The sequence below is a fragment of the Caretta caretta genome, chromosome 7, assembly GCF_965140235.1.
Source record: "Caretta caretta isolate rCarCar2 chromosome 7, rCarCar1.hap1, whole genome shotgun sequence".
NCBI classification, from domain to species: Eukaryota; Metazoa; Chordata; order Testudines; family Cheloniidae; genus Caretta; species Caretta caretta.
Window position 1 is genome coordinate 12375329 of NC_134212.1, and position 23585 is coordinate 12398913.

At 42.9% G+C, this 23585-nt stretch overlaps 1 protein-coding gene across 5 annotated transcripts in view; it reads right to left on the reverse strand.

The window, feature by feature from the left end:
• Window positions 1-23585, reverse strand: part of CNTN3 (contactin 3) — a 244007-nt gene that overhangs the window by 203437 nt on the left and 16985 nt on the right. The window contains exon 2 of one of the 5 annotated variants that reach the window (XM_075130255.1): window positions 5139-5233. The exons of the other annotated variants lie outside the window; for them this stretch is intronic. The gene's annotated coding sequence lies outside the window, so the exon portion shown is untranslated. The remainder of the gene's footprint in view (window positions 1-5138; window positions 5234-23585) is intronic. 5 annotated transcript variants of the gene reach the window in all.

Below are 23585 nucleotides of genomic sequence, written 5' to 3' on the forward strand. Positions count from 1 at the left end.
CAGCAAGATTGGATTTGTTTAAAAACAAAAACCTCAAATAAGGAACTAGTAAAAATTAAACATAAAATTATATTAGAAATTCTCTCATGCTATTGCTTTGTTACTGACTGTTAAATATATTCTCTACTGTCGCTGCTGCTAACTTGGCTCATGCCCGCCTTATCTATTATTCACCCCTTGTGCACTGTCTAGACCTTAGACTGTGAGATCTCTCAGGCTGGAGGTTATTTGTTTGTACAGTACCCAGTACAATGGTGGCTCCAATCCTTGTTTGGTCCGTATACACTCCCGCAATAGAAAGAATAGTAATAATTTCCACCTTCTTTATGTACCAGTCTCTCCATTCATGATGTCATGGTTACTGAGCTAGCAGCACCTCTGCCCCATTCTTTTGTCTCTCTGAGTGCACCCCCACAGGTGTTGTGTCTTGTACCTCTACATTTCTGGGGTGGAATCCTCATGCTTAGACACAGTGCTAGGCTTCAGTACTCTGAGCACAAACCACACTTACCCGCAACAGTTCCTACTGGATTTAGTACCTACACTTTTTCTCTCCAGGAGCTCGTGACCAGTGGTGAATATAGTGAACAAAAACAGCCTTCTAACCCAAAGTATTGTTTAATCTTAACAGTAGGAACAAAACAAAAGAAAAAAAGGGTTTCAAAAAATAAAAAGTCTCCATGTATGTCTATCTATCTTCCCCCAGGCCTCTAACCTCTGGGAGTCTGTCCATTCCCCAGTAGTCTCTCTCTCCCCTGTCCTTGAGGCTCTCTTTAATCCACCCAAAGAGATTAGTTCTCTCAGCCTATGCACTTGGACCAGCTGCCTAAAACCAGTTCGGTGAGCTCCCACAGTGATTGAGCCAGAGCATCAGTGGTTCTCTCATTTTCTCTAGTGTCTGCAAAGAACTGTATATCAGGATATACCCCCTTCCTTCTTGGGTGCATTTCCTGACAAATCTGCTATTGCTGTCAAAATAAACATGTACATGGGCCAACCTTGAAAGCATAATTTTTCTTTAACAACAATTCCAAAATTGCTTCCCCATGCACTAGCGGAGATAAGTGTCAGCTGACTACTGTCAGTTAGGTGACAATCAGAGTCAAAGCTTGAGCCCCAGGTGTGTGCAAAATACTACTACTAATAATAATAAAAATAAAAAGAAGGTAGAATCTGTGAACTTTATGAAATGGTGTTTTTTCAGGGGGTGGGGGCAGAGGAGGAGGGAAGGGAGGGGATATATTGCAGCAACTCCTTGCTCAAAATGACCCCATTTTAGGATCATTATCTCTCTACCCCTGGGGTCGGCAACCTTCAGCACGCGGCTCATCAGGGTAATCCACTGGTGAGCCATGAGACATTTTATGTTGACCATCCACAGGCACAGCCCACTGCAGCTCCCGTTGGCCGTGAATGGCGAACTCCGACCACTGGGAGCTGTGGGGGCCGTGCCTGTGGACGGTCAACCTAAACAAAATGTCTTGCGGCTCGCCAGCGGATTATCCTGATGGGCCGCGTGCCAAAGGTTGCCGACCCCTGCTCTACCCCAAACTACCAAATTCAAGACAAATGTCAAGAGTTAGCATGCAGATTTAGGGCACTTTGCAAAGTTAACATTTAAACATAAAGGTCTCTCCTCTATAATATTATGTGAAAGTATTGTATGAAATTAATCAGCTGCAACTGCTTTTTCTATATCTAGAACCCCAGCACAGTTAAAAAAAACTGGGCAAGATTTACTTGGTCCTGCCTCCGGATAGGTGGCTGCACTAGATGTTCTCAAGGTCCCTTCCAACCCTACATTTCTATCCCACAGAGATGAATACAGCCTGAAACAGAAGCTCTGAGACATGCTAACTGCTCCTCTAATTTCAATGGGCATTCTCATCCCCCTCGCCACTCACAGTGCTTGTGCACAATATGCACCAAGCATGCCCATTCTCAACTAATCACCCTGGTCTGACCAACCTGTGCTTGGAGCATGGCTTCCCATAGGCCTGTGCTCAGCCCCTCCACCCAGAGGAGCACGGCTTCCCCAGATGCTAGCTAACTTGGAAGGGCAGGGAGGGGGGCTCAGACCTGCTAAAGAAGCAAGGCCCTTACCAGCTCCCAGAATAGGCAGTGGGGCAGGAAAATGGGCTCAGAGCCCTCCAGATCCCAGCTTACATGAGGGGGTTCAGGGAAACAGCTCAGCCCACTCACCCAAATGGTTAGGGAGTCCCCTACATCCCAACTCATATCAGGAAATCACGGAGAGGGGTTCAGGCCCTCTCTCCCCAGAGCGGCAGGCCACCAGATGCTGACACATACAGGAGGGGGCAATGTGAGGCTGACAGGTAACCCCATGTTCAAATGTCCCCAAATTTGGACTACTAGTCTTACTCCATACCTCCATGAGACATAGCAAACTTCAGGGCAATCTGAGTAAGTGTTGATTTTAGCACATTGTAGCAGAGTTGACCATTCAAGAGAAAGGGCTTCTCAAACTTCATTACAGCAGAGCTGGCACTCCATTAGAATATGCATCCAGTAAATCTCCACAGAATATTCATAAAGTATTACAAGCAGCTGCAAATCCACCACAGGTGGAAAACAATTGTTTTGAGCGTAATTGTTGTAACAAGTAAGACAACCTGGGTTACTTTCGAGCAGTTGAAAGCTAAGTTACAGATGCTTTGGTGCTGGGCAGCTGGCGTGTAACAGATCTCCGACTGCTAACTAGATCTAGATTAATATTTATCTGCTGTAACATTAGTTTAATTTTAAAAATCTAGGATATTACTTGCATGATATTTATGACCCTTTTATATTATTTTTCAGTCAAAATTCACAGGGAACTCTTTGCAAAAGGCAAAAGTAACAAACGCTGATAACAGAAGGGTGCTTGCATATAGGTTCATGCTAGAAGCTTTCACATCATCTTCAAATTCTTTGATTTTCCCCCTCCCAATCAAGCAACAGAAACCATACTGTTAAACATAGGCAACCAGTTACATGCCATGAATAACAAGTAATTAGTCAAAGACATAGTCACAGAAAACAGCTCACGAAAAATATTTGAAACATGTTCATATAAAAGTGTTCCAACAAGTTTGAATAAAAAGAAAAGACTGGCAAAAATCAAACTCTACAAACAGATAATTTGCAAAGAGAAAAGAAGAACCCATACATCAAATAAGGTATTTGCAAGGGCTGCTGCAGATCACCCAGCTGCACAGATGGTAGCGAAGAAGTTTCTTTTTGAGCTCAAGTAGAAATACCTGTGCTTTTGAAAAAGAGGGAATCCAAGCTGTATCCTGTTGCTTTTAGGGACTACTGTCAAATCCTAGGAAGCCACAGGTCCATTAAAACGTTTATTTCCTTGGATCTATGTAACAGGTGTCCTATGTCATTGTCAGAATCAAGCTCACTTCCTCTTTTCACAGTAAAAATGTTCTTTTCCCTCCTGGGCGGCCAAAATTACACTTCAGTTTCATCAGGAAAAAAGAAAAGTGCATGAACCTGAAAATCTGAAACAATGTATTTCTTTCTCTCTTTTACTTCTTTTAAACAGGAGGAAAGTCATGTTGCTTGTGGCAGAACTAGAAACGGTTTTACTTACAAAGAAAAAGCCTCCTTGTCTTATAGAAAGGAAAGCTCAGAAATTCTCACAAATGGTATTAAGAAGTGCTGTGCTTTATGCAGAATAATTTAGTAGGCAGTCTCACACTTGTTCTGTTATTCTGATTACGGAAAGAGAAATTAGTCGACCAGCAACAGCAGGACAAGCCAAACCAGTACCACAAAACATCCAGGCCTAAACTACAATACTGCCAACCCCAAAATCACCAGTTTGACGCAAGAAAATCATGAGATTGGCCAAAATTAAAGTATTTTTAAGGAGATTAAATTACGTGTTTTGTTTTCTTTTCTGATTTTTGAACTCCCGTGCCCACTTCCAACATGTTTGCTAACTTTTGCCAATTGATCCATGCTGGGGTGCTGGAACTCGGGGTGCTGCCACACCTCCTTGCTTGAAATGGTTTCCATCATATAAAAGGTTTACAGTTTGGTTCAATGGCTCTCAGCACCCCCACTAGACAAACTGTTCCAACGCCACTGTATCCGTGGGTAACACTATTTTGACCCTGGTGCAAGAGCTCTGGCTAGAGGACCCAACAGATCTCAGAACTCCACTGTGCCAGATACTGGACAAACATAATAGAGTGTCCCTTCCCCAGAAGGATTTACAATCTAGTGTAAAGCTTCTGATGAGTCTGTGAGGTGGAAGCTGGAACCCTTCGTACTCATTTCGACAAACATCTATTACATGTGTCAGCACAACTGAACTGTGGTGCTAGAGAAACACATTCAAAAGCTTTTTCTTTTAAAGATACCTGTAGGGCATATGAGAACTTACCTCTAGGCTGTATTCCAATATGACTTTATAACAGTAATAAATTTAGACACACACACACACACACACACACCCCTTAACAACTGTGTGGACAGCACATGCTTAAATAGTCTTCCAAAAATGCATGATGATACAAACCTGCACACTCCAATACACTTATGTGTTTAGTTCATTCTATGCATTCCATACACACTTGTTCGGTAATATCCATATGAAGTTACAGATCCCAAGAGATGAACTGAAATCATCATGCCCTTTTGACCACATTACCATGCTCTTGACCACTAAACCCTCTCCTCCGGGATTACCACCAACATTCCAGACCTCAGACCAGCCTCAAAGAGCCTTATTTTTTCAAAAGAGTAGCCTGTCACAAAAATATATCCTCAGTTACTTTCAGTCTGCTATTCCCATTACTCCTGCTCCTCAGACATACCCTATGCAACCCTACCAATGTCACACCACCTTTCAATAACACCTATAAGGTTTCACCTTCGACTGAGTGCCACAGCACAGGTACCATCCCCAGAGGTATTTTTTTTATCATCCTGAAGGACAGAATATTATGAATTATCCCAGAAACAGGCTAAGACTCAAAAAGCATGTTAAAAAAAAACAAGGTTATTAGAAAAATCAGAAGATCAACAATGATATAGCTAAACTATACCATGTGTAGCACCATCCTGAACAGCCCTCCTATCTGAAGTTATAGAAATAAAATCAGTAAATATGATGCTCGTACCATTAGCGTTCTCTCTTTCAGGCTGCCAGAATCTTGCTAACCTTCAGCACCATAGACTTGGAGTGTCAGCTTGTGATGTCAGTGAGCTTTCATCTCTGAAAGTAGGATGGATGTCTGTCAATTATGCTCTTCAGGTTAAAATAATGTAGCCATACAAGCATCCTTTGGATTAACATTCGGAGAGTAAGCTGTTTGCTTTTATTACTTACAGGCTCTTCTGTGACCAACTGCAAACAATATTTTATTTGCTTCCCTGGGCAGGCAGTTTGGGTTCCTATCTCCTGTAACCTATCATTTCGTTGCTTTTATTTGCATAGTTGCCAACTCAAAATGCATAAATTTTCCATTGCATACATAATCTCCCTTTGATATTCTTTGGCTGGAATGAAGTTAATTTGTATATCTTTTCTTGTCCCAGCCTGAATTAAGATCGCAGTTCCCCTCAAGGTGTCTGTCCTCTCCTAGCGGACAATTCCTTAGAAAGCTAATTAGTTTTTTACTGACCTGACCCAGAGGGTTACCTAAAGCAATCTGTCAGTAGCTCAGTCTGCATCATAATTCAGAAAGGGGCTATATTTTCAATAATTCCGTAGCTGTCCATAATACCATCTAGTTCAAATAAGATTGGGAAAACTCTGTTAAGAAATCCTTCTCCTCACTTCCCCCCAAAGAAGTGGAATTTCTTCCTAAAATTACATTGGCCTAAGGTACAAATCCAAAATATTCACTCTTGGACCTATCAGAGCTTTAAGTTCCAATAAATGGAAGCCAATTTAGGCTAAAAATGGGAGATTTATATCCTCAGAAAACCAAGAATCCTCGTTTGCTGATAGGATAATGATTTCAAACACTAGTATGAGATTTTGTAGTCACTCTACCATGTATAAAAGAGCTGTTTAATGAGAGTTCCAAGAAATGTAATAGTTATCATAGAATCAGAGAAGATTAAGGTTGGAAGAGACCTCAGGAGGTCATCGAGTCCAACCCCCTGCTCAAAGCAGGACCAACCTCAACTAAATCATCCCAGCCAAGGCTTTGTGAAGCTGGGCCTTAAAAACCTCTAAGGATGGAGATTCCATCACCTCCCTAGGTAACCCATTCCAGTGCTTCACCACCCTCCTAGTGAAACAGTTTTTTCTACTATCCAACCTAGACCTCCCCCACTGCAACTTGTGCTGTCATTTGCCACCACTGAGAACAGCCTAGCTCCATCCTCTTTGGAACCCCCCTCCAGGTAGTTGAAGGCTTATCAAATCCCCCTTCAATCTTCTCTTCTGCAGACTAAACAAGCCCAGTTCCCTCAGCCTCTCCTCGTAAGTCATGTGCTCCAGCCCCATCATCATTTTCATTGCCCTCTGCTGGACTCTCTCCAATTTGTCCACATCCTTTCTGTACTGCGAGGCCCAAAACTGGACGCAGTTTACAAAAAAAAGAGATTTAAAAACAAAAAGATTTATTAATTTCAGGCTGATTAGGTTAAACGTTAAAAATATATATAGCAACATTTTATTTAATAACCTGATAATGACAAGGAATTGACAGTGTATATAAAACACATGCTTATATTTGAAGAAAGATCCCCCCGCTGCTTCCAAACACATTAATACTTATGTTGAGCAAACCATGGAAGAAAAAAATCACATTGCTATCATTTTATTACACATGACAAGGATGTCATAATTCAAATAATATGTGCAAGAATTTGTCAATGCATGAATACATCTTCTCTGGTTAATTGAAACAGCTCCCCAAACATAAAATGTGACCTTCATGTTGTATTAATCATTTGCTGGTAAAAGCAATCATTTCACACTTGTTCCTCTTCCTCCCATGGAAAGAAAAAGTCCCAATTTCATAACAATGATTTGAGGATGAAAGCACAGAAGTGCTTAGGCTTCAATTACACCTCTCCGGTCGGAATGCCATTAAGGGCCCTCAAGGCTCTAAGACCATTTGGACTTTACTTTTAAATGGGAAAGGCCTCCACATTATACATTTTAAAAGATTTAACATGCTTTAATGCAGTCTTTTCTTACCAATTTACTCATACAAAAAGGGATAGTTTTTCCTAAGTTATAGCTCAGAATCTCATTGCAGATTTGTGCACTAAGTTGACTCCCCCCTTTTGTGTAAATCAGAGGGGAATCATGACAAGGGGTAACAGTTAAAGTATTTTGTAAAATTCCCAAAAAGTTTTAATAATAATCCTAATTATAGAATATGGGCCCTATATGAAAGAGATGGTGCTACCTTTATAACCTAGGAAGCTGGGTGTGAGAATGGGATCTGCCAAAGAATCTTTAACTAGGAGGTTGCTTCCAGCAGGGACATTTCTCTCTATTACTTTCCCGCTCCTCCCTTTGCCCCCTCCCCCATCACTTGATTTTCTTGCCCATCTCCCTTTCTTATGGCAAGGATTCCAATCCGCAAAACACAACCCAAAACCCAGGAAAACCTTGTGTCCTCTGTCACCAAATTGCAACATATCTGCACTGATGCCACAGAGAAGACACGCTAGTGTCATACGGCACAGCACATGTCCATGGTGCGGGGAAGGGCATAATGTTTCTGCTGAAATTCTTTGGCCAAGATCAGGCAGTGTTCGGGGAACTGAGCTGTTTGCCCCGAAGTTACTGGGTGTGACAGACTGAGGTGTGGGAGACAGAGCAACAAGGGAAGCGAGGATGAGATGAGCAGAGGGTCACTGTGGTTGAAAGCAACTATCATATCTAATGAATGCAATGGCCACAAAATCCTTCATTATCTTGGATACAGACACCACATACATTTTAAAAGGAAGTTTTCACGGCTTCTCCATTATGTGTCTATTTCTCCTCCTCTTTCATCGATATCAAACACCATGATCTACGTAAATCTGACTGAACCCCAATGTAACATGACCAATCATAGAATCATAGAATCATAGAATATAAGGGTTGGAAGGGACCCCAGAAGGTCATCTAGTCCAACCCCCTGCTCAAAGCAGGACCAATTCCCAGTTAAATCATCCCAGCCAGGGCTTTGTCAAGCCTGACCTTAAAAACCTCTAAGGAAGGAGATTCTACCACCTCCCTAGGTAATGCATTCCAGTGTTTCACCACCCTCATAGTGAAAAAGTTTTTCCTAATATCCAATCTAAACCTCCCCCACTGCAGCTTGAGACCATTACTCCTCGTTCTGTCATCTGATACCATTGAGAACAGTCTAGAGCCATCCTCTTTGGAACCCCCTTTCAGGTAGTTGAAAACAGCTATCAAATCCCCCCTCATTCTTCTCTTCTGCAGGCTAAACAATCCCAGCTCCCTCAGCCTCTCCTCATAACTCATGTGTTCCAGACCCCTAATCATTTTTGTTGCCCTTCGCTGGACTCTCTCCAATTTATCCACATCCTTCTTGAAGTGTGGGGCCCAAAACTGGACACAGTACTCCAGATGAGGCCTCACCAATGTCGAATAGAGGGGAACGATCACGTCCCTCGATCTGCTCGCTATGCCCCTACTTATACATCCCAAAATGCCATTGGCCTTCTTGGCAACAAGGGCACACTGCTGACTCATATCCAGCTTCTCGTCCACTGTCACCCCTAGGTCCTTTTCCGCAGAACTGCTGCCTAGCCATTCGGTCCCTAGTCTGTAGCTGTGCATTGGGTTCTTCCGTCCTAAGTGCAGGACCCTGCACTTATCCTTATTGAACCTCATCAGATTTCTTTTGGCCCAATCCTCCAATTTGTCTAGGTCCTTCTGTATCCTATCCCTCCCCTCCAGCGTATCTACCACTCCTCCCAGTTTAGTATCATCCGCAAATTTGCTGAGAGTGCAATCCACACCATCCTCCAGATCATTTATGAAGATATTGAACAAAACCGGCCCCAGGACCGACCCTTGGGGCACTCCACTTGATACCGGCTGCCAACTAGACATGGAGCCATTGATCACTACCCGTTGAGCCCGACAATCTAGCCAGCTTTCTACCCACCTTGTAGTGCATTCATCCAGCCCATACTTCCTTAACTTGCTGACAAGAATACTGTGGGAGACCGTGTCAAAAGCTTTGCTAAAGTCAAGAAACAATACATCCACTGCTTTCCCTTCATCCACAGAACCAGTAATCTCATCATAGAAGGCGATTAGATTAGTCAATCTGTGTAAATGAAGTAAGAAGGGAAGACAGTTTCTTCTATCAGGCTCACACAGAAGCTGTGGCATACACATGTGCCCTCTTCTCTCCCATATACAACCCCGATGCAAAGGTAGAGGCAGAAGACATATGCTACAAGCAGACAGACATGAACAAACCTTGCTCAGTGTGAAGGGGTCCACCCACCACACGTGCACCTCCTTGTGGCTAGGACAGGGAATTAGTTCTCTCCCCATCTGCCATCAGTTATTCATGCTGTGACACGCCCCCCCCCATGCGCACATTCTTTGCAACTCAGCCCTCCAGCCGAGTCATTAAATAGACCCCCCGCCCCCTCCCCCAGGGTAAGAAAGTCCCACTGTACAAGCTGTCCAGTGGTTCCTAGTCTCAGTCCAGTGCCACTTTCTCAGTGGCTGGTAAGGGAATCCCAGCCCACCTCTACTCCAGGTTCCAGGGCCCCTATAGCCAGCAATTCAGTTCAGCTCAGTCCCTGTCCCTGTTTCCCTGGGTTCCTTCCTATCCAGCCTCTCTCTTTTCCCTTGCCTGTTTCTGGGTTTCATACAGGAACCTACTCTGTGGCTACCTCATCCCCTCCTAGCCTCTTGCTAGACTCCTTACTCCAGGGCAGAATCCCAGGGCTCACTCTCCCCTGGACTTCTTCCTGGTCCCTGACAGTCTCCCTACTCCCATGGAGTGACTGCAGACTTCTAGTCCTGCAGTTCCCTTCTGCTTTCAGCCTCCTGGCTGTAGAGTGTTGGCCCAGCCCTTCCCCAGCTGGGCTTCACTCTCCATTAACTCTGGTCCTCCTTCTCTCAGGTGAGATCAGATAACCTAAATGGCCTCTCAGGCCCTCATTAACCCTATCAGGGCTGATGTGGGATCTACATCCCATCACACTAAGGTACTTCAGCTATCTTGTCTTGCGCCTGATGCTTACATGGGCAAAGGATGAGGACTACTGGCGTACAAAGGTGCTGCACTTGTTCTGCAGCTGAGCAAGTATTTGTTGCCATTTCAAGCACAAAACAAATAGTTATCACACAGACACTGTGTTATTTATTTCTTGTGAGTTTTTAGTGCACTATCACATTCTCTAGGTGCATTATAAAGTGCTACCCTACACCCTTGGTTCTGAGTAAAGCTCCTCTTTATTCTCAATAGGATTTAAACATACACTACTTTGTGTGGCAGAGGTCATCACAAGTAGTAGTGAGAATGTATTTCTGAAAGTCTTACACTTCTGAAGTTTTTAAATAATTATCCAAACCAAACCGCTGCACCTAGACTCTCTTGGTCACTTCCCCTCAGTACCTTGGTGGTTTAGAGAGCTCCCGTCCAAGCTAAGTCCCCTGCTCATAGGAACAGATCCATGTCACCAGTCTCTAATGCTTCAAGAGAAAGGAGATAAAAATGGGGTTAAGACAATATCTGAAAGATGCAAACATAATTACTCTCTATAAAAATAAAGGGGACAGAGCATTCTGCAACAACTATTGAGGAATATCTTTGCTCAGCATGGTCGGCAAGGTGCTTGCAAGTGTCCTTTTGAAAAGACTTCAAGTCCTTGCTGAGAAAGTCTACCCTGAGGAGCCAGTGTGGGTTCAGAGCTGGACATGTCCTTCATATTGCATTTGTTGCAAGAAAAAAACAGTTGTGAACTGGTGCCTCTCTATGTAGCATCTGTTGACCTACAAAAGGTCTTTGACACAGTTAGCTGGAATGGCTTCTACAAAATTCTGTTAAAAATTGGCTGGCCACATAAGGGGCTCTCCCTAGTCAAGGAGTTTCACAAGAAAATGAAGGCAACCATCCAGTTTGAAAACGAAACATTATCCGAGTTTAATATTGATACTGGTATGAAGAAAGGTTGCGTCTTAGCACCCACTGACTTTGGCATCGGCTTCTCTATTCTTTGTCAGTACACTTTTGGAAATTATCAATCTGGCATACTTGAATCGAGGACGGACAGCAGCTGATTCTAAAGCAGAAGGCGTGTCTCTCAGCTGACCATTTGGGATCGGCTTTTCACAGATGATGCTGCATTTGTCTCCAGTTCACCTCATGAACTGCAAGTTATGAGGAATAAGTCTGTTGATGCATGCACTAAGTTTGGCATGGTAATCAGTATCAAGAAAACATTTGTCACATGACAAGGCACCAACATCCCACCTAATACCTACGTCAATAATGAAGCGCTGGACAGCATGGATCACTTCTGCTATCTCGGCTCAATTCTCACCAGCTCATTCAACCTTGAGAGGGAACTTGATGCTAGAATCAGCAAAGCTTCTGTTATCTTTGTCAACCGTCTCTGGAACATTATGTGTCTGGAACAACAAGTTGCTAAACCTGAACACAAAGGTGTCTGTTTATCAGGCTTGTGACCTTAGTTCTTTAAGATTGTGAAAACTGGGTTATGTGCTCCAAGCAGGAGTGGGGATTGAACCATTTCCACCTCTCCAGTCTTAGAAAAATCCTTGGATTTACTTGGTACCAATGGATCACCAATAAAGAGATTCTTGAGAAAACCATCATACAGTCTATGCAGGCTTCACTTGTTGGGACAAGTGAAGTGCATGCCTCAAGATCATCTCCCAAAGGCTGTGCTCTGTGGCCACAGAGGAAGGTCAAAGCTCTGATACAGTGACAAGGTTGAGCAAAGCCTCAAGGAATTCAACATTCCCATTGACCACCAGGAAAATCCTGCCTACAATCGCTCAGTTTGGAGAAGCTGGGTTAAGTCTGATGCAGTCACTATGGAAACCCTGAGAGCCCAGGCTGAGGCCCACAGGCGAGCCAGGAAGCAGAATGTACTTCAACTTCCATCTGACAAGTGGAAGTGTAGCCACTGTGGGAAGGTTTGCCGCTCACGCATTGGGCTCTTCTTCCATATCACTGCTAAGACCAACTTTGTTGTGTCTCCTTTCATGTGTCAAGATGTTGGATGGATGGATGGATGGATGGATGGATGGATGGATGGATGGATGGATAACAAGCATTATCTGGTCCTCACTAGGACCTCCAGAGCAACATTATCCGAGACAACGAGCATGAGACACCAAAAACTGAAAAGAAGGACTATGTCCCCTACCTAGAACCTGTAGCAGAACTTGTCTGTGGATCTGACACAGAGAGAGAAGCCATACACTAAACAGTGCATTACACCAGATGCACATATTTTCAGGATTTTTTAAAAAAATGTTGAACACAGAAAATGCAGACCAAAATGGAATCACTAAGGAGAAGGAACAACTCCTATATAAATAATATTGAAATAAGAAAATGCACAGGAATAGAAGAGAAAAGTGAAGATGACAAAGGGAGAGAGTAGGAGTAATATTACTTTGTAGAAATTCTGCAGCCACACCATTTTCATTACATTTTAATACATCAATAGTCTGGAGAGAGAGACAGGCAGGAGGTAGAATCTGTCGGTCTTAGAAGTCCATCAGTTTAGTGTTGAACTGAATACCAGTGAATGCAGACCCAGTAAGCCATAATCCACTCTTGCCTCCGATCACCTCATTCAATCGAGATCCACACACAGGCAGATAATTTTCTATACTACACAACGCATAAAACACCTTTCTTCATAATACACAATGTTGATGAGAACAGAAAGTGATGCTGAAATGAATCCACAAATGTGGATCTCTCAGGCAATTTCAACTGTTTTTTTTTTAAAACAAAGCACCAAGGTTTACTCTATATCAATGTCTATGAAATTTCAATTTTAAGTAATAAAACTTTGAGAGTTCTCTATCCTCCACTTAAAATAAAATAGACAAATAAAATTGCCTTTTCTTTTTGTTTTAATAAGAGTGAAAAAAGGGAAGGAAACTATCTTACCCAAGAACTCGAATTCTCAGTTTCAGCTAAATGCAATTAAAATGGCAGAGGAGTTAAACCCCCAAAATGAATCTATAACAGGAAAGACACTTAAACTCAGCTAGCAGGCAGATTAATGCCCATTTGAGAATATTCTAAAGCAGTTACAGATGTTCAGTCAATTAGCTGAACGTTCCAGTGTGCCATATAACAGAAACAGACTGTTTCATGGTTACTGTTGAGGAGACTCCTCACACAGTCGTGTGATTTTGTAAACAGAATAATACCCCTATCCCTTGCTGATGTTTACGTTTCCCCTTCCTCCCCCAAACTCGCCTCTTCTCATTCCCAATGCTCCCTCTCTCCTGATTGCCTTTTCATATTTGTTACTGGTAAACACAGTGGGAAAGGAGCTAAGTCGGCTCCCACAATTAACTCCTCACTGTTGAAAAATATGTTTTTGAGGTGTCGTTTTTTATCACTGTTCAGGGCTAATCTCCACCCACATCCTTATGATGGGTCTATAGAGATATTTTTCATGGCAGGCTTTAGAAATTGCCTCATTCTAATATCCCCAAAACCACCACTGGTTCGACTGTGTTATTGTTACTGATGCTTCCCCACAGGAAGTTTAATCAGATGACGCAGGGCCACAATCTTGGGATAGCTGATGATTATGAATATTCTTCTCAAGTTTTCTCCCACTAGCTAGGTGCTTGTCTCTGGGGCTCTCTAAACTAGAAAAATGAGGGCTTTATAAATGAAAGGTTATAATCTTCAACTCGCTCAAATATATGTCCCTCTAGTGTTAACAACAGCCAACTAATACATTTTTAAAACACTGCTGTCTTTATCTACATTAAATGCTAAGTGGTATTCACATGTCAGCTAACCCATTTCCTAAACATACCTTATTTTCCCATTGTCACAAGGCCTTGCTTTCATACCACGGAGAGGAAAAGACATGATGGTTCAAGTGGTCTTGAAATTACTTAGCGAGAACTCTTTAAATATCAGTACAAGGTTTGATGTGACAAAGATAACAGAGGCTATGCTTGATATGTTGAAGGCTTTGGTTTAAAACTGCAAGAAGCTAAGAGCTAAACTGAAAATATGAAGATAACATTCAATGGGTATGCAGCTATTCCAGGAAAGAATACCCAAGACAAAAAGATACTGAAAAAAAAATGTTGACTTAGATTGGGAAATATCTAGTTGGCAGAGGTTCTTAAAGGCACGAAGGCTGGAAAAGTTTGGATTTTTTTTTTATTTGATTTGCAAAGTACTCAGAATAATAACTTTAAACTCCACATCCAGAATTTTATGGCAGCACACTAGGTGCCCAGAAATGCCAGTCAGCCACCACACTGCATGGTATTTGTACTTGGTGGTATAAGAAACATTGCGGAAATATAAATCTGAATCTAGTTTTCAAGGTTCAAAGAGTTTTATTTCATCCCAATTACAGTCCTGTTCTGAAGTCATTCGTGGTCGCTAAAGTAAGTTTGAAATAGGTCTATATATTATTTTAACCTACCCAGATGAAGCTTATATTATTAACCTACCCAGATGAAGCTTTTCTATGCAAGGCAGGTTTCATTTTTCTTTCCCCCAAAGCCACTTTTATTTTCTAATCTCAAGGGAACAAAACACTTATCCTGTTTGTGCCTGATGGGCGGATGTAGCAAGCTCTTTACTCTGTTGACTATAAATTCCAGACTCTGGAACATTTGGAAAGAGACAGACTCTTCTTCTGCTACTATCCAGCCATCCAGGATCCAGGTATAATATTCACTTTGTTCTTTCTGAATGTACTTGTGTGCCACTCTCACTCATTTTTAATCAAAAATTGAATAGCTGGTGGTAGGCCAAAAGGAAGTGCAAAATGCCAGGTAACCTGTCCAGAAATGATCCTCAAATTGATTCCACAGTTCATTAAAAAAAAAAAAAAAAAAAAACACCACCACCTGGGCTGTCAGCCATTGCTGTCTTAGTTGACTATATCCAGAAATGGTTTGCTTTAGCAAAAACATGTTAATCTAAGGAGCAAGATCAGCTACATTCTTTGAAGCATTCAGGGTGAAAAACATGTATCTTTGGGCCAAAAGACTCTTGCTCTATTGTGATGGAGTAAGCCTTTGGCCAGTCAGGACTTTCATAGCAAACAAAGGGCGAGAGGACCACAACCTTAATTTTATATCAACAACTTCTAACGTCTACGCAACTGATATATTCTTTCACCATGAAATACCCTACCAAGCTCAAGGACCAAAACAGAAAAACTTCCCTCGGTGAGGAAGATGATTTGGCATCATCCATAACCATAAGCACAATCAAACCTACTATACAGGAGTTTTATCAGCTGGATTTCTGAATATATTTTCCCTAATATAAGTGGACCTGAATATTTAACACTGGTGTTAGCCCAAGTCTTTGAAGTAAGGGGTTGCATGGCAGAACATACACCACAAGAAGAGATTTATCATTCTGTGCCCACAGTGCCTGACCTAAGACTTAGGAGAAGCAACTTTTAACAGTTTTTCAATGTGCCTACAAAAAAAATTGAGACCTTCTGCATTACATCTTTTTGTCTCTGTCATAAGAATCAGGGTCTTTGTCAGAAAGCACTTCTTTAGATGACAGAAAAAAAGAAAGAAAGAAGCCTTCCCCATACATTTTTAGATTGCCTTTATTCTTCTTGGTCGGGAGAAGTGATTTAAATTGTCTAACCAATCTGAATAGTCAGACACCTGGTATTTGGGGCTGAAAGGCACTTAAATTGCTCAAGTACTTGGAATACCATTAACATCTCTCACTTGGTAGGAGACAGAAAGGAGAAGAGGGATCCATACTCTACCTGGCCATAATAAAAGACAAATACATTTTTGTTAATGAAAAACTACTTTAAACAAATACAGTTTGGTTGCCTGTCTGAGTTGGCAGGCAGGTACCAAACATGGACACATGGGTGCTATAAAAAGTCTCAGTCACAGAAAGGATTGCCTTAATTCTTTCAACGCAATCAGAGCTTTGTCTCTCTCTCTTTCATATCTAACAAGGGCTTCAAAAACAATTCCCCACCCCCAGTGAATTTGGAGAGCAGGACCTTGAAGAGCCTGGTCCTAAAGGAGATTTTCAAAGCCTGCCTTACAGGTCCCAGTGATACTGTAAAAGTGTAGGTACTTAGGCTATAGAGGAGTGCAAAAAGACAAGACTGCTATGGTTGGTCCCCTCCTGGGCATTTATTCCAAACTGTTTGTTTTTCATAGACTCAGAGGAACCTGAGGCATGGAAAAACTGCCATATGAAAAACAACTGAAAGGACTGGAACTGTTTACCTTAGGAAGGAAGCAAATAGTAGGACATATAGAGACATACAGAAGGTAGATTGTGTCCTTCGATTCACTCCCTTTCATAATACATAATTAGGGGGCATTCTGTGAAACTGAAAAGAAAATTTAAAATCATAGAAGGAGTTCCCCCCACCCGCTCCACATACAATATACAGCTAGCCTGTGAACCTCATTGCTACAATGTATCATTGAAGCCAGGATCTTAACAAGACTTAGAAAGAGATTGGACAATAACATGAATAACAAGCATATCCACAAAAAGAAAAGGAGTACTTGTGGCACCTTAGCGACTAACAAATTGGTTAGTCTCTAAGGTGCCACAAGCACTCCTTTTCTTTTTGCGAATACAGACTAACATGGCTGCTACTCTGTAACGAAGCATATCCACAGTTACAATAATAAACATGAAAAATAAACAGGAGAGTTGGAAGGAATATAAATGCTCATGCTTCAGGCAGTAAGCCAACCTCTAACTACTGAGGGTTAGGAAGAATATTTCCTGGCTGGGGGGGGGGGAGGAGGGGGAGACAGGTTACCCTATTAGTGCCTATTACAGGGTTTCTTGCACCTTTCTCTGAAGCAGCTGGTACAGGCCATTGCTGGAGAAGGGACCCTGATTTTATCCAGTATGGCAATTCAAATTGACTCTGGAGGTGAGTAAGGTGGAAAGGTGCTGCGTTCAGGATGACAACCGGTACAGGACAGACAGTACTAAAAATAATTCCTTCCTACTCCAGCTGCCAGTCAGTCAAAGAGAAAGGAGAAAACAGCGTCTCAGTCAAGATCAAGACAGAAATAGCATTAATTCATATTTTTTCTTATACATTAACTCAGATGATAATATTTACTAAGTAAAATCCATTTATAATTCACATTTATTTTGTTGTTACCTAGTCATATAATATCTCCATGTAATTAGCAATGCATTCCCTTTTTGTGCAAGTAAGATTAAGTACTCCACAGCTAGGATCCCCAATGTAATATTACTTCACAGCTAAGATTATACTGAAATCAACTCATGCTGATGTGTTAATTACCACCCTAGTTAATCTTACAGGACACGTCACTTAATATTGTTCAGGGCTGGGGAAGGGCTTAGTACCTGTGAAGGTCTGGGAACTAATAGGTTTGGAAGAGATTTGGGAAACTGCATTTAAAGTTTAAGGAGGCAGGGTGAATGGCAGATTTATTGTCATTAGTTTTAATTTGTTAAGACATTTATAGGGAGATTGGGAGGCATGTTGGGGAGCAAAAGGATGCATAACCTGCTTAGATGGCCTGTGATAGGTGGTTCGGAGGGCCAGGAAGTCTAGTGGTTAGTGCCCCTGACTTCTAGCCCCTTGCCTCTCAGTCAGGGTGGTAGAGATATCTCTTCCTGGCCTTAAGCCAGCAATCTTCAGCTTCCCTCCCCTGTCCCTGGTGAAATCTGGATCTAGGCCCTTAAGAGGATGTGATAGGGGGACGCAGGCCCTCCCTCTCCACTAGGTCCCAGGCCCAAGACCCTGTGGGAACAAACACTGGCAGGGTTCTCTCTGCGGTGAGTTTAAGTTGCTTCCCTGGGCTACTTCCTACCTATAGAATGCTCCACATTTGGGCACAGCCCCCATAGTCCAACCAATCATTCAGTCACCTTTTGACAAAAGATGCCAAAGGAGCAGGGCTTGAAGGGGGTGGTGGATGGAGATGGCTCTGCCTGAGGGCCTCACCCACTCTGTGTCTCAGGTTTACTCTTCTGTCTGGCTTTCTCTCTCCCACAGCCTATCCATCACCCTTTGCCCGGGCTTCTGAGCTCCCTTTAACCCACTCCTCCAGGTGCAGCATGCTTGGCAGGTCTGCGGGGTGGGGATACCTGAGCCCAGAGTTGATTTTTAACCCCTTTAGGCCCAGAGTGAGATTTGTATACCCCATCACATGACCTTTTTGACAGGTCCCTATTCCAGCTCCAAAAAACACTTAAAACAACTAAGAAGGTGGAAGGATGCTGGAGATGTTGATTCCTGGGAGTAAGGGGGCTGGGAATTCAATTATGGAAGCTTGGACTCCTTAATCCCAGTGGTAGTGAGCAGGGGAAGGGAGGCAGGAAGGAATCATTTGTCCAGAGTAAACCATGTTAAAGATATTTAATTTCTATTCTATTGGTTTTGCCTGCTGATCAGTCTTTGGTTTATGCTGTCAAAAGCCCAAATCTGTGTTTAAAGTTTAAACTGTCCATCATTTTATTTGGAATGAGACCCCCAGTCTTGCAATCATTGCCAAAAACTGATTGGATGATACTGCTGGACTTCTTTGGTGGGCAAGGGCACAGCTGGTTCCAGCCAAGTATTAAGTACAGCATGAACCTGAAGGAGATCAGGAGAGATGAAGAGGCTGTGCTTGGTGCACCCAGATCTGAATCCTGGATTGGATGTAGCACATTCACCTTAAGTGCAAGTTCCAGGGTGGGATTACTTTGGATGTAGCCACCATCCTCTGAAATGCAGTCCCCATGGGAACAGATAAAGCTCCTCACCATGGTGGTACTGGATGTACTAAGGCTGAAAGAATTTAGTAGATGACAAATCCTCTGGATCACGTCATAATTCACTCTCCCAGGTAGTCACTGGTTCAGCTTGCATATCTGGTTACACTCTTCATCTTGGATTGGATTGGAATCCAAGCAAAAAATTCTAATTGCTTATGTCCTTAAACAAATGTTACCTCCTGGAGGTATGTTGTTGTGACATAAGTGGCACAATGAAAGGCCAGTGTTGTCTACCTTCAAAACATATGGAACTAGGGTACGGTGCTTCACACTCACAGATCATCCTGTTTTACAGCTGACCTTATGGGAGGACAGATTGCCAGAGGACTGGTGACCAAACTCTCATGTTGAATCTGATCAAATGTATGGAACGAATTACTTATTTTTAAATTCGTATGTCATGGCTCAGCACAGCAGCTTTCTCTACCTGCACCGTAATGCGCATGCACAACTGGTTAACAGTGCAGCTATCTCAGTACAGGAATTCAGAAGATCAGCTGCTGAAAGAGCAGGAGATTGTAAGGTCAACAAGCTTAATAGGTTGGAGCAAAGGATGGTGGAACTTGGAAATGCATCTAAGTGCTTTGCTCCTGATAAGGAGCTTATGGCAACTTTGCTAACCATAGAACATGAAAAATCACAAGCTAGGCAAGTTTCACCAGTGAACTTACTCAAGCTTGATACCTCCAGATTCTCAGTCTCCCTGACTGCTTTACAAAACCAAGGAAATTCTGTGCTACATAGGTGTGAGTGTGAGAGTGTGTGTGTGAGAGAGTGAGTGTGAGTGTGAGTGTGAGAAAGTGTGTGTGTGAGAGAGTAAATCAAGCAATATGCTAACCCTACTACGATCCTCAGGACTCTCCCTCAGAAAAGAGGGCTGTTCTTTTAACTATAGAACCAGCGGTATTGCCACAGATGTTCAAAAGTTGAAGCCATAGAATCAGCTGTGTGTCGTATAGATCTCCAAGTACTATGCATTCTAGCCATGGCAGATGAGAGCTTCAGTGTATTAATCTAAGAATACTGATATGCACTAATGGTATGAATAATCTACGTGACCCAGTCATTGAGGTAACTGCAGTGGTATTAGGTATTAGAATGTCCTGTAGGAATGTACTGATCTATATTAATTGGGGGCTATGGGAAGAGCAAACAGGAAAGGAAAGCAACACAACAGAGCTATACAAGCCGTCTCAGGCTCACATTGGAAGAAAATGGGGAAAACCGAGTTGCAAACCGAGTTAACTGCAAACAGAGGAGAAGCAAACAGAGGTAGTTTGCCTGGGAGTTCGCCTGCGGGGAGTTCCAACAGAGTTTTTGCCTTTCAGGCTTTGGTAAGCAGTAAACACAACATCTGAAGAGGCTCTTAGAAGGAAGACAATATGGACAGTGAGCAATCAGCTATTGTGACCTACACAGGATGTGCCCTGTTTGTCTCTCTCCCAGAGCATAGAAACGACTTCGTCTGTACGAAGTGCAAGTTGGTCTCCATGTTGGAAGAGAAGGTTAAAAGGACTAGAGACCCAAGTATCCACCCTGTACTGCATCAGAGAAAAAGACGACTTTCTGGATAGAAGTCAGTGTTTGGTACTGCAGGCACAGCATGCTGAAGAATCAGAGAGGGCAATGCAGAATGGGGAAGAAAATTGGCAGCATGTGACCTCCAGAAGAAAGAGGAGAACCCATGTACCTCCAATGTAGATAGAGGTAAGAAACCATTTTCAGGCTCTCTGCACAGGTACTACAGTGGCGAATGGTTTGGAAGAGTCATCTGAGGGAAGGAATCAGAAGGAGACCCCATCGACCGGAAGGCACGGGATGCATTGTCCTAAGGAGGAGATGGATGGTGGTGGTCGGGGACTCCCTCTTAAAGGGGACAGAGTTTTCCATCTGCCATCCTCACTGCGAAACTCGAGAAGCGTGCTGCTTGCCTGGAGCTAGAATTCAGGATGCGATGGAGTGTCTGCCGAGACTGATCGAGCCCTTGCACCGCTACCCCTTCCTACTTCTCCACGTGGGCACCAATGATACTGCCAAGAATGACCCTGAGCGGGTCACTGCAGACTATGTGGCTCTGGGAAGAAGGATAAAGGAGTTTGAGGTGCAAGTGGTGTTCTTGTCCATCCTCCTGTTGAGGGAAAAGGCCCAGGTAGGGACCATCGAATTGTGGAAGTAAATGTAAATATGCAGGTGGTGTCGGAGAGAGGGCTTTGGATTCTTTGACCATGGGATGTTGTTCCAGGAAGGAGGATTGCTAGGAAGAGATGGGATCCACCTAATGAAGAGAGGGAAGAGCATCTTCGCAGGCAAGCTTGCTAACCTAGTGAGGAGGGCTTTAAACTAGGCTCACGCAGGGATGGAGACCTAGGCCCTAAGTGGAGAAGTGGGATACCAGAAGGAAACACAAGGAGGAGGGTGCAACAGGGGAGGCCTCTTGATTCATACTGAGAAAGGAGGGCAATTGGCTAGTTATCTTAGGTGCCTGTATATGAACACAAGAAGCCTGGGAAAGAAGCAGGAAGAATTGGAAGTCCTGGCACAGTCCAGCAACTATGATGTGATTGGAATAATAGAGGTGGGGTAACTCATATGACTGGAGGGCTGTCATGTATGGGTATAAACTGTTCAGGAAGGACAGGCCGGGGAGAAAAGGTGGAGGAGTTGCACTGTATGTAAGAGAGCAGTATGATTGCTCAGAGCTCCAGTATGAAACCTGAGAAAAGGCTGTTCAAAGTCTTTGGGTTAAGTTTAGAGGTGAGAGCAACAAGAGTGGTGTCATGGTGGGCATCTGCTATAGACCACAAGACCCGGAAGATGAGGTAGATGAGGCTTTCTTCGGACAACAGAAATTTCCAGATCACAGGCCCTGGTTCTCATGCGGGACTTCAATCACCCTGACATCTGCTGGGAGAGTAATACAGCAGTGCACAGACAATCCAGGAGCTTTATGGAGAGTGTTGGGGACAACTTCATGGTGCAAATGCTGGAAGAACCAACTAGGGGCCGTGCTCCTCTTGACCTGCTGCTCACACACAGGGAAGATTTGGTAGGGGAAGCAGAAGTGGATGGCAACCAGTGACCATGAGATGGTCAAGTTCAGGATCCTGACAAAAGGAAGAAAGGAGAGCAGCAGAATACAGACCCTGGACTTCAGAAAAGCAGACTTTGACTTCCGCAGGGAACTGATGGGCATGATCTCCTGGGAGGCTAATATGAGGGGAAAGGAGTCCAGGGTTTTATTTTATTTTAAAGAAGCCTTACTGAGGGTGCAGGAACAAACCATCCTGCTGTGCAGAGAGAATAGCAAATATGGCAGGCAACCAGCTTGGCTTAACGGTGAAATCTTCGGTGAACTTAAACACAAAAAGGAAGCTAGGAAGGAGTATAAAAATATTGCTCAATCATAAAGGGAGGTAATCAGGAAGGCCAAAGCACAATTGGAGTTGCAGCTAGAAAGGGGTGTGAAGGGTAACAAGAAGGGTTTATACTGGTATGTTAGCATCAAGGTGGTCAGGGAAAGTGTGGGACCCTTACTGAATTAGGGAGGCAACCTAGTGACGGATGATGTGGAAAAAGCTGAAGTACTCACTGCTTTTTTTGCCTCGGACTTTACAGACAAGGTAAAGGCCTGGAACACAGGTGAAGCTGACAACTGCTCTCCCTAATGATGCTGCTGTCCATGTCACACAGACACACAAAAATTATCTATTGTTGTAAAGCACCAGAGGATAATCAGCACTGCCTCAGAGGAACAAAACAGGACAGGTGAGCCTAAAATAGTCTGTTATTCTCAGTAATATCTAGTTGCTGTCTCTTTCCATGCCACCCCTCACTCTTCCGCAGGGAGATAACTTGGTCTAGTGGATTGTGTGTTGGCCATCAACAAGTTTTAGTCCTGGCTTTGCCATTGACCTTCTGCCTCTGTTTCCCTATTTGTACAGTGGGAATAATGATACTTACCTTCCTTTGTAAATTCTGAGAGCTCTGGATGAAGAGTCCTGTTTAAGGTCTAAATATTATCATCTTCATACTGACTAGGATACATATTTGTGTTAGCAACAGTCTTGAGCAGGTTTTATTGTATTAACAGACATCTAGTAAATAATCACCTATCAAACCAAAATCAGATGATTCATACATTCACTGGATGATGCATATTTCATCATACAGAAACACTTGGTATCTCCTTAAGTTATTATAAATTATTCATATTTACTAATACTCAGCATCCTCTGTGCACTCATTCATAGACAAAGTGACTTGTGCCCATTTGCAATCATTATTACTTGTGTACTCCCACTCAATCAGTTATGCTCCCTTAATTTAAGAACACTCATATTCCAAACCTCATTTCCAATTACTTTATGAAGTCAGTGTCATCTGTGGTCATTAACTACAGCCCAAAATGTTACCAGAACTCATAGTTACGTCGCTTTTCCTTTCAACAGAAGCACTGGGCTAATGTGATGGATTGAATTACTCTTTTTAAAACATTTTTTCCAAGAAGATACAAGATATTATTTGCCATTTCAGCTATAGTGCTATTTGTTTTTATTACGTAAGCAGCACAGACATGTTGGGTGTAGGGAAATAGCAATATTTTGCACT